The sequence below is a fragment of the Polistes fuscatus genome, unplaced genomic scaffold, assembly GCF_010416935.1.
Source record: "Polistes fuscatus isolate 324 unplaced genomic scaffold, CU_Pfus_HIC Scaffold3, whole genome shotgun sequence".
NCBI lineage: Eukaryota > Metazoa > Arthropoda > Insecta > Hymenoptera > Vespidae > Polistes > Polistes fuscatus.
This window is the reverse complement of record NW_025113107.1, coordinates 15,530,479-15,541,732: the sequence shown is the minus strand read 5'-3', so window position 1 is coordinate 15,541,732 and position 11,254 is coordinate 15,530,479. Positions and strand designations below refer to the sequence as shown.

At 37.6% G+C, this 11,254-nt stretch overlaps 1 non-coding gene across 1 annotated transcript; it reads right to left on the bottom strand.

The window, feature by feature from the left end:
- Nucleotides 1-7,838: 7,838 nt before the first annotated feature.
- Nucleotides 7,839-7,921, bottom strand: Trnal-uaa. Its single transcript has one exon. It is a non-coding gene; the product is annotated as a tRNA-Leu (tRNA).
- Nucleotides 7,922-11,254: the final 3,333 nt, after the last annotated feature.

Sequence of the window (11,254 nt, the reverse complement as noted above, 5' to 3'; positions counted from 1 at the left end):
ATCCGAATTCATCTTTCATCGTTGCTCTCTTTGAAACGTTGGGCGTGATTTTCCAACGATTTATTAACTAAACGAGGAATGTAAAATCAATCGTAGCCCTTTCGGTGATCGCCATGATTCGAGGCGTGGCTAATAAAACCGGCTTTTCAAGACGCTTAGAAGCATAGGGACGAGAGGATAAATCGTTTTGATAAAACGTTTAGATCATTTATACTTACACGTACGTGTCTCTTATAAATTTATAGAAATTCGAACTAGTATTAAAGTTTTCTTTCTTTTTTTCTTTTTTTTTGTTTCTTTTCCTCGTCGCGATCGTCGATGCCAATTGATTCACAGGAACCACCACCAATGGTATGGTAATAAATGATTATTTATTGGTGGGCGTGTTTCGTGAAAGAAGGTATCGATTGACTCGTAAACGCCTGTCGCTTTTAGCTCACCTAATCTATGACCTATCCGACACGATTAGAACCGATTATATTCGCCATATGTATGCATATTCGTTACACGCTATGTCGATATTAAAATATATGAGAATAGATATCGCGATTAGATTCCGAATAGAAAATGTTGCCTATACCAAACCGTCTGATGTTCATTTAATTTCATAAAGAGCCTATTGTCGAGTTAAATGATTTACATTTTAAGATAATCAATTGGTTTTAACAATAGCTAAACAATCTATACAATTTTATAGTTTTATAGTGTTAATTAAATTAGGAGAGTAGCTATCGAAATTGGATCGTTTCAAATTGTTTATGTTACTTTTTTAATTTGATTTCAAAAATTGAAGTACAAAAATGATAAATTAATATAAAATTAATTATAATATAATATTATAATTAATATTATTAAAATTAATTATAATATAATATTAATATAAAATTAATAAATTAATTTTATAATAAATATATATTTTAAAAATTTCCAAATTCCAATACTTGTAGATTAAAAATGAATAACTATGTGTCAATAACTACGAAAAACCGCATTTAAAAATGAATAGACATCAAGGAAATAAATTCAATTGATCAAAAGGTAGTAAGGAAAGATTGAAGAAGAATAAAGAAAAAGAAAAAATAACCGTCATGAAATAGCCTGAAATTATTGCCCGTCCTTCTTCGGTAGGATTCATGACGAATCATTCACGATAGAACCACATAATACAAGAAGAATAAAGAAAAAGAAAAATAACCGTCATGAAATAGCCTGAAATTATTGCCCGTCCTTCTTCGGTAGGATTCATGACGAATCATTCACGATAGAACCACATAATACAAGAAGAATTTCTAAAATTCGTTTTTATAACCTTATACGACGGCTTAGCGAAGGATAAACATTTTAAAATCTTTTTTGATACTTTTCGCAAAATCTTTTATTTGGAGAATAAGTAAGAGAATACTATAAAGCTTCCGTCTCTCTGTTCGTTTTGACCGTTTTAAAATCTTCAATGGCGTAGTATTCTTTCTTCGAGCATTGTGATATGGTCTCGTAACAAGCAGTCATACAATGTTAGTTTCTTCCCCACCTACACTCACAATGACCCCTATTTAAGAATCTTTGTATGTGACGCATCTAACAAAATGTCTTTTACAATGCATCGAATACCTGTAGAAAAATGCCCTTTGTCACAGCATAGTACAGTAAAGCACAGCACAACGTGTCATGAAGGAAAGAGATGGATAGTCTAGGACGAAGTAAAGTAAAGAGAAAAAGAGAGAGAGAGAAATAGTGAGAGGGGACTTCCAAGCTTAGCCTTTTCTATCCCGGACAGTAGACGTTTCTCTGGAAAACGTTTTGCAACGACATAATGGATTCTACACGATTCATGGAAAGGATGCGAATGTTCCGGTATTTTCAAAGTCACCAGAAGTCAAGTATCCATTCGTGGTTCCTCCTTTAGTCGCAACGTTTTCAACTTAGAAAAATACTTTTTTCTTTTCTTTTCATTTCTACTTTTCTTCTTTTCCTTTCTATTATCTTTTTCTATTATATTTCACAGTATGTTTCACAACTTTTCTTTCTTGAATAATAATAAAGTGATAATCACCTAACAATCAAATAGAAATATCATGAATATAAGAAATTCAGATGAATGAATTTGAATCTAATGATCCGTGACTATTCCAGAAGCGTGCAAAAGAAAATTGTAAAAATATTCGTAGGGAATTGTAAATAGCTGCTTATTAAAAAACCACATCCCCTAAGGAGATGTTGACTCCTGGATCGGACCCAGGACCATCATTGATATTATCCAAATATAAACACCTCTGTTTACTTTCTATTCACTCTACGACGTCTATCGCGTATTGTATATCGAATAAAATATGGATCATTTATAGAATTCTTCCTTTTTTTTTTACAAAGGAGATCCATCATAAATGCTAATGAATTCAAAATTTCTAAAAAATGGGGGAGGGGTAGATCAAATATTTATTTTTTTTTCTTTTTTCTTTTTTTTAGAATAGTTCATTCATTCTAACCTAATATATTAGGTTTTTAAATTCGTTGCACGTGGGACTGTTGTTTAGTATACATTCGCTCTATTCGTATGTTGGGATCATTCATTTTAATATTCCACGAATAAAAAAAATATTATGCGACACTATATCGATTACATCATTTGAAATAAGGAAATAAACAAAAAGTGTATATAAATAATGCGTTCTCGTTGAATGTTGTAAATGAAATGAAAAAGAGAGAGAGAGAGACAGAGAGAGTAAAAGAAAGAGAAAAAGAAAGAAAGTAGGAGGGAGAAAGAGAATCGTAAGATTTAAGTATCGGCGCAAACAAGATTTTAATTTAAATCCCACTCGAAACGATCCGTCCGTTCGAAACCAGGCATTGTCGATATGTAAATAGACGACGAGTCGAGGCACATCGGATAATTATCCGTTTTTCCAGTGGAGAAATGTTTGTCGGGCACTCTGTCGGTAGGGTGTTCTTCCTACGGGCACATTTCCACACCTTTATTCAATATATATATCCCCTCCCCGCCCCCCCCCGCTTTCTATCGTTTTCCAACTAACCGCTATAAAACCGTGATTACTTTTATCGTGGCTTCGCGCTTTCGTTCATCGACCAAGATTTCTCGTTCGCATTGATTAAGATAACCACTCAACGACTACGACTACGAGGACGAGGTTGATGTCGATAGCACCCACCAACCCACCCCTGTTGATAAGGCATAGTTTATTTTCCCCCTTCTTTCCTCCTCCTGCTCCTGCCCCCCTCCCCCTCCCCCACCCCTCCCCACCCCTCCCCCTCCGCCCCTTCTCTTTCTCATACGAGCGTTCGAGCATGCCATCGGAAACGATTGTTCGATGTCTCCTCTTCCGTCCTCGGCTTTGACGAATTTGCATTCGGGATTGATTGAACTCCGAAGCAGTGCCACCACCACCACCACAACTACCACTAAGCTACCCCACCCATCCCCCGTTCCTCCTCTTCCTCTATTTGTGGGCCGAGGATTCCTCATCGAGTCGAAGTTGTCGTCAAGTCTCGTTCTTCTTTATTTCCCTTTACATCGGCCGACGTAAATCGCCTAAGCTCGACGTTTAATTTACCCTTGACGATGAGACGATGATATCCTTGTCGTAAAGCGATTGCTCGCGACACCGATTACCAAGATTGGAATTCGAGCCTCTCCAAATGACAAGAGCACGATTTCGTCCTTCCTCTTCCTACCTTCGTTCCTTCCTTCTTTGATTTCCTTCTTTTTACGAGCCTACAAAATTTCTCATCACTTTCAAAGATTTATGTATACATCTATAAACTTATTTACACTGATTTCAAATCTAATTTGATTTTATTATATTTTCTTTTTTTTTCTTTTTTTCTACGTTGGAATCTTCTTTATGTGAAATTTTAATTGGGTGACAAAAGTATTCGTATGAGAGAATTTTTGTTAATAGAACAACAAGCGTATCGTATATGAACACGTATACGGAAATATCTTGAAATCATTGGAAACTTTCAAGCATAGTAGTAGTATTTAAAATCATTAGAATAAATTAAAGTAACATTCATGTTCATTTACAGTTCTATAGCAGGAATTATCGTTCATCTAATAAAACGTTCGAATAACAAAATACATGTAATTGATGTACTTATCTATAAATTAATATTGATCTAATCGATTTGTTGTCTTATATTAAAGATCCGTATAATAATAGGAAATAAAATAACGCACGGAGTTTATAAGGTGCATGTATCCAGACCAATTTCGTTGCGGTGACATCTTGGTGAAGTAGCGCTTGAGTGCGGGAGCATCGAGGCTACACGTGTTCCTGACACTTGTATACTACTCTCCTTCATAGTTCCTTCTCTCTTTCTCACTCTCTTATCCCTCACATACATACACATACTCTTGGACTCCTCCTGACGACGAAACGGAGGGGTCGCCTCGAGACTTTTGACACCCTTATTTCTTTTCGCTTTTTTCTCGTTTTCTTTCTAGAGTGATGGACTTGACAGACGTTCTTCCTCTTTCTCTCTCTCTCTCTCTGTTTCTTTCTCTTTTTCCCTCTTATTTTGCGAAGAAAGAGAGTCACCGTTTGAAATCTTGCACCGTACCACCACCACCACCACCACTACCACGATCATAACTTTTCTTTTCTCGTGACGAGAATCGAAGGGCCTGTGAAAAATCTAGTTCCTATCGAACGTTAAGAATAAATAAAAAAAAGCGAATATTGACACAATTTGTTTTCGCAATCTTAGACCCTTCTTTTAATATCAACTAACTTACGTTTACCATATTCTCCCAATCTAATTTTTGTCGTATTCTTTATTATACGTATGTGTTATTATTAATTCTTTTTTTTTTTTCTCACGAGCTTCCAATGTAAATTTTTTCTATCGAACTACGACAATGATTCGCATAAATGATATACATGTTAATACGATAGTAACGTGACACGATTTGCCTATCGATTTATACCTTTAATTATTATTCCTATGACGATGATGATCGGTGAATATAATATATGTGAGAGATCGTATCCAGGTGTCGATCGATTATGCAACGAAAATATTTTCTAATAATCACGTCGATCCAGTTCAGGTGCGAAATAAGGTGATGGTGGTGTTGGTGGTGGTGCATCCATCCGTTACGCTTCTCCGGATACAAAAAAAAAATAAGAAAAAAAAATAAAGAAAGGAAGAAAGAATAAAGAGAGGTAGAAGAAGGGAGGGAAAAAGTGAGCGAGGGAGAAAAAGATGCGATAAAAGAGATTCGTATTGTTGCACGAAGCAGGCGTGTCTCGTAAGAATAACTTTGGGATACGCGGATAGACTCGGGAATAGAAAAAGGAGAGAAACTGGCGAATTGTCGAGAGAGAAATACAGATGCGAAGACGAAGAATGAGAAAGAGAGAGGGAGAGGGAGAGAGAGAGAGAAAGAGAAACCCTTGCACGGGACAAGAGACATTGTGTCCTATAAACGTTCCCATTGTGATCCACGTGTGTTACAAATTCCTTTTCGTGCCCTTTGGCCGGGAATAAACCCTTCTCTTAATTAGCATTGTATGGAATTCCTATTGGCGAATCTCTATCCGTCTCTTGGTACTCTTCCTTCCTTCCTTCCATCCCTCTCCTTCGATCCTCTTTCACTTCCCTTGTCGTCTCCGTTAGCTTCAACCATAGAAAGATAGATAGAGAGAGAGAGAGAGAGAGAAAGCAAAGTCCTTTACTGTAGTTGAAGAGGCCAGGGTACATCGATAACGTCGTCTATTGGATGTTATTTCAATCTCGCTTATAGAATCACTGATCTGGACTCCACTGGGTTCGGGGGTATCAAGAGGGTGAATAATACACGAGCAAGTATTCTCGAACGGTTTGATCGGATATTATTAACCCTCTCTCTCTCTCTTTCTATCTATTTATCTATCTATCTATCTTATATATATTTATCTCGAAAGAATGTAACGAATTTGAAATAAATCGTATCACCGAGGTACCATGGTTTTAGCCACCTACCAGGAAGTCGACCATAGGATAATAAATATGTCCGAGAAGGGTGAAGGCCGTTATTCAAAGATTTTAAGGACGAGATGTGTGGGGTGCACGAATCGATGACGTTCTCCTCCACCTCCTCTCTCATCCTCTTCGTTGTGGTCGTCGTCTTTGGCGAGAAGCCGCGAGAGGAACCCCTTTAAATACGCCTTGGCTCGACAACGTTTTCGAACTGTTGCCGCGCTAACGAACGCCCATAAATAATAACTCGCATATATACGGGCCCCATAGTAGACTCTCCACGCGTCTACCTTACGTGGAAAGGTACAGGTTGATTTATTACCAAGTTCACCTCCTATGCCTGATTGGTCCTCTTGCAGGTGTTGGACTCTCACTAGAAGGAGAGTATGAGAGAGAGAGAAGACTCAGGGAACGAATCGTCGGTACACACCGTGACCATGAAGTGTGTCACGTCAACACGCTGCTCCTGTCACTCGAATCATCATCACCAAAAGAGCGAGCGAGAGAGAGAGAGAGATGATATCCCTCTTATCTCCCCCTTTTCCTCCATATTTCTCACGCAAGAAACGATATTCTTACTTTCTTCTTTTCTTCCTGCCATCCTCCTCCTCCTCCTCCTCCTCCTCCTCTTCTTCTTCCTTCGTGTGTTGATTACGTTTCTATAGGAAATAATTGATGGATCGAACCCGACCTTTCCTTCTTTCCTCAATCTTTCGTTTTATTTCTCTTAAAAATGTAACTATCCAATTTTTAACGATTGTAAAATTCTATCCATTCTCAATCCTAATGCAAATAAATAAATATTTTAATCCTTTGCTTTGCACGGTTTATTGGCTGGATGGAGTATTTTTTGTTTGTTTGTTTGAGTGCAAGAATATATAATATATGATAACGTAAATTAGTTTAGTTTAGTCAGTGATGTAATTTGTTTCCTGTATATTTAATGATACTCTCTGTCAAGTATATTAGTTCGATTTAAAAGTTCCTAGTTGGCATAGAACGTTCTTTCACCAGAATATGCGTCGAAATGAAAAGGAGGAGAGAGAGAGAGAGAGAGGGAAGTGAGGATGAGGAAAGAGGATCGTAACGATCTTCCAACGTCGGTTTGATGTCCGATGCTTGTCAGATACGTCGCGATAGCAGGAAGATACATCCCGATCGGATCTCTCTGTCCGAACGAACGATAGCTGCTAATGTACGTCGCGATGAACAAGAGAAGCCACCCAAGGCGCACCGATACGAAATATATCTTCGATTCACGCAAGAAGATCGTCCGACAATACCTTAGCCCTACCACGTCCGTCTTGTTAAAGAGACTCGACACGGAGATTTCTGTCGAGCTGTCCATCCCTAAACGCGCGAACGTTACGAATGATCTCTTCCTGCGCGAATCGCACGCGAGCACAACTTATATATAAATATATAAGGTTATGCATCTAATAACTAAAGTATTAGCATATTTTTAATACGTCAAATATATGTGTTCTTCTATTATAGAAAGTGTTCATATACGTTTAACAGTATGAATATACTGGTATATAAAATATACGTGATCTTACATAGTTGTAACAATTTTCTTTTTTTTTTTTTTTTTATTTGGTAATTTTACACGCATAATATTTTTTTATATTATGTTATTTTATTAAAGTAATATTTTGGAATAAATTATTCGAATCCATTTATTAGATAAAATATATCGGAATATAATATGATATGTAAATGTTAGAATTTACGAGTATTTTTAGTAAACATCGAAAGAAAAAATGATAAAAATAAAATGTTTCTATCATTGTTTTATATTTTTCATTTGAAAAAATAGATAAATTATATAAACTTTATTAAAACACAGAAAAAAAAAAATTTGCTAGGTGTGGGATTCGAACCCACGCTCCCATGGGGAACCAGAGCTTAAATCTGGCGCCTTAGACCGCTCGGCCAACCTAGCTTATAGTGGACGTGACTCATTTAATAGTCAAGAGAGGGAGCTCGAATTGTCGCTTGCTCCTAAGAATAAAATTCCCATAATGCGTATAATTTGCATTTTTTCTGCTGAAAATAGTGCAAGTGCATAACAACAAGCTAAATATTTAAGTATTATGAAAAATATCCGGTTAGATAATTGTAAACACTAAAATTAACTAGTGTATAGAGACAAATGAAAAACGTATGTTGGCCATGACACGAAAAATCCCCGGCTAAGATTACTAAAACAAGGAAACACGATGGGGAAAAACGATTTTTTTCCCCCATCCAGGGAAGCCTGGAGGACATGTCGTTAGAGGGCAATGACAACTTCCTTCTCCGCCCCCGAAAAGGCCCAATTACAACCACATTAGTCAATTATCCATCCAATAAGAGGACGCAACACCTAGTGAAAAGACGAAACGCCAAACCTCTAATTATACACTTGAAAGATGTGGAAATCAAACCAAAAAATCAAGCTTATATACGTAAGACAGTAATACAACTTATTTAATCTAGTTATTTTTTCATACCATTTATATTATTTCTAATATTATAAGATTATTAATAAATACAAATATTAAAGATCATTGTAGAACATCTGATAAATAGTATACGATTTACATTGATATGATATGAACTACTGTGTTCAGGAATCCATTTGACAGTCGCAGTACCAAGTTCCTCGGTTAGTAAGTATTTTTTTGTAGCTCTTGACAAAAATAAAATTCACACGAGAAATGCTTTTACGTGTCGGATGAAATTTTAATCAAGCCATAATTAATTCTGACGATATAGTACAAGCCTTCTCCCACGCGCTCGTTCGCAAGAAAATACGAAAGTAGGAGAGAGATAGAGAAAGAAAGAAAATGATACACAGAGGAGCAAAATAAGGAAAAACAAATAAAAATAAAAGAATAAACTAACAAAACAGGGATAAGTTAGAAGAAGGGAAAAATTCGAAGCGCGGATAATTACGATTCAAGCGCGTATAAAATAATTATGAGACACATCAATAGTCATACGATTTGAAAAGGGAATACCAACGAGGAAAGAAATTAGCAAGAAAGAATGAATATCGAATGGCGCGCGCATGCGCGAACGCTCGTACGCTTCCGCGCCCGACCCTGCGCCGTTTCGAATAAATAAATGCATTTATATATACACATATATATGCATTTATACATACATTTATTTATTTATGTATATTTTCATATATCTTTCTCTAAACGCGTATACAAATATTTATATTGAAAGGTGCGAATAGGTTGTATCCTTTTTTTCTTCACCATTTTTCGTTCAACAGAGTGACGTTGCCTGGAGAATAATGGCGGATTTTCAGTGAAGAAAAAAAAAAAAGAAAATAGAAAAGAGAAAACGTGAAACGACGACTCGTGCTGTGTCGCTGCTTTGGAGGAAGAAGAAGAAGAAGAAGAAGAAGAAGAAAAAAATTAAATAAAATAAAAAATGCATATAAAAAGAAAACAGGAAAGAAAAAAAGGGAAATACATAGCATTCTTTTCTTTTGCCATACGTGCGTCTCGTTACACATTCATCCCTCTATAAATATATTGAAAGAAATGCGAATACGAATCTAACGCTTCTATTGGAAGCTAGCGATGGTTCGTCTGTTGTATGCATGCATGTATGGATGATTTATGTATGAGTATATGCATTTATGTGACTGTCTTTATCCGACGCACGTGCTCGGCCGACTCGTTAGTTAACGAGTTGGGGGCAGAGGCTCGTGGCGACGACGATGACTATGTACTTGAAGGTGGAAAAGAAAAGGAAGAAAAAGATAAAGAAAACGAAGAAGAGAAGAAGAAGAAGAAAAAGAGAAGAGAACGCGCGTTATGTCGTCAACTTTTGTTTCGACCGCGCGACACAGATGCGTGAAAGAGTAACGTCACTGTGACGTGAGAACGAACAAAGAGAAAAATACAGAAAGGAGAGAAAAGGGTAAGGAAGGGAGAACAAGATACACATATATATATACGTGTGCATCTATATATGGGTTTATACACATGTGTATATATATATAATTATTTAAAAGAAAAAGAGACAGATAGAGGGAATTCCATCGGTGTGGGATGAAAAAAAAACAAAAAGGAAGAAAAGGAGGAGGAGGAGGAAGAAGAAGAAGAAGAATAAGAGAAAAGAGAGAAGGACGATAAGGGACAAAGAGAAATATAGAAGAAGAGGTGGAACGTCGAAGCGCGTGGGCGGAGGATAAGGGAATTCGTGGATGCGAGCTGCAAGCGAGCTCGTTTATAGGAGAGAAAGAGAGAGAGAGAAAGATAGGGAGTCAAGAGGGAGTAAGAGGAAGAGGTGGAAAGGCTAGAGACTTGGGTATCGCACGGAATCCGCGCATAATTACGATATATACGGGTATTACCAGCATTACCGCATTACCGCCACCGACGACGTAAGTATATGTGTATATATATATATGTATATGCATATACGACGCATTATACTTGCATCTATCCAGTCGCGCCACCGCTGAATATTACGAATAACATTTGGATTTTGTGCACCCAATCCCGTTCTCTCTCCCTCTCTCTATCTTACTGTTTCTCTCTCTCTGTTTCTGGCTGTCTGTCTGTCTGTCTATCTGTATGTCTCATTCTTTTCTTCCTCTGTCTCTTCTTCTTCCTTCCGTCTCTGTCCCTTTCCGCTTCTATCCGTGGCAGGGCGCCGCCTAACCGCCTATATGCTTATATAATATAAGCATACGGGCACCTTCCATCCGTACAACCATCCATCCACCCCTTCATCCATCCAACCTATCCAACTCAACCATCCATCCATCCATCCATCCATCCATCCAAGCATGCATCTATGCATCGGTTCCATGGAGGACTCGCAGAAATTCCGAGTCCCCGTTTCTATGCGATGAAGGTTCCTCTCTGCGTTGCACCGCCGAATGCCTCCTGCACGAGCGCGTCGCCATAATGCTCGCTTTATTCCACAAACTCATAATTAGACCGCGGATCCCTGAATATCTTTCCTATTCCTCGCAAAAGTTTCACTCCATTCTATCTCTTTCTCCCTTTTATCTTTCCCTATCTCTTTCTATCAATCTCTTTCTCTTATTCTCTTATTCTCTTTTCTCGTTTTCTCTACCCCACCCCCACCCCTATCCCTATCCCTGTTCACCCTCTCTCCTCTTCCTCCCCCCATCGAGGTTCGGTACTCCTCCCGAGTCTTTTCCATCTTTCTACCTTGGCATTCCGTCTCTTGGAGCTTTTCAAACTCGTACATTTCGAATGTCTCGCGTATAGATCTACCCTTCTTCTTGCCGAAGTACGCG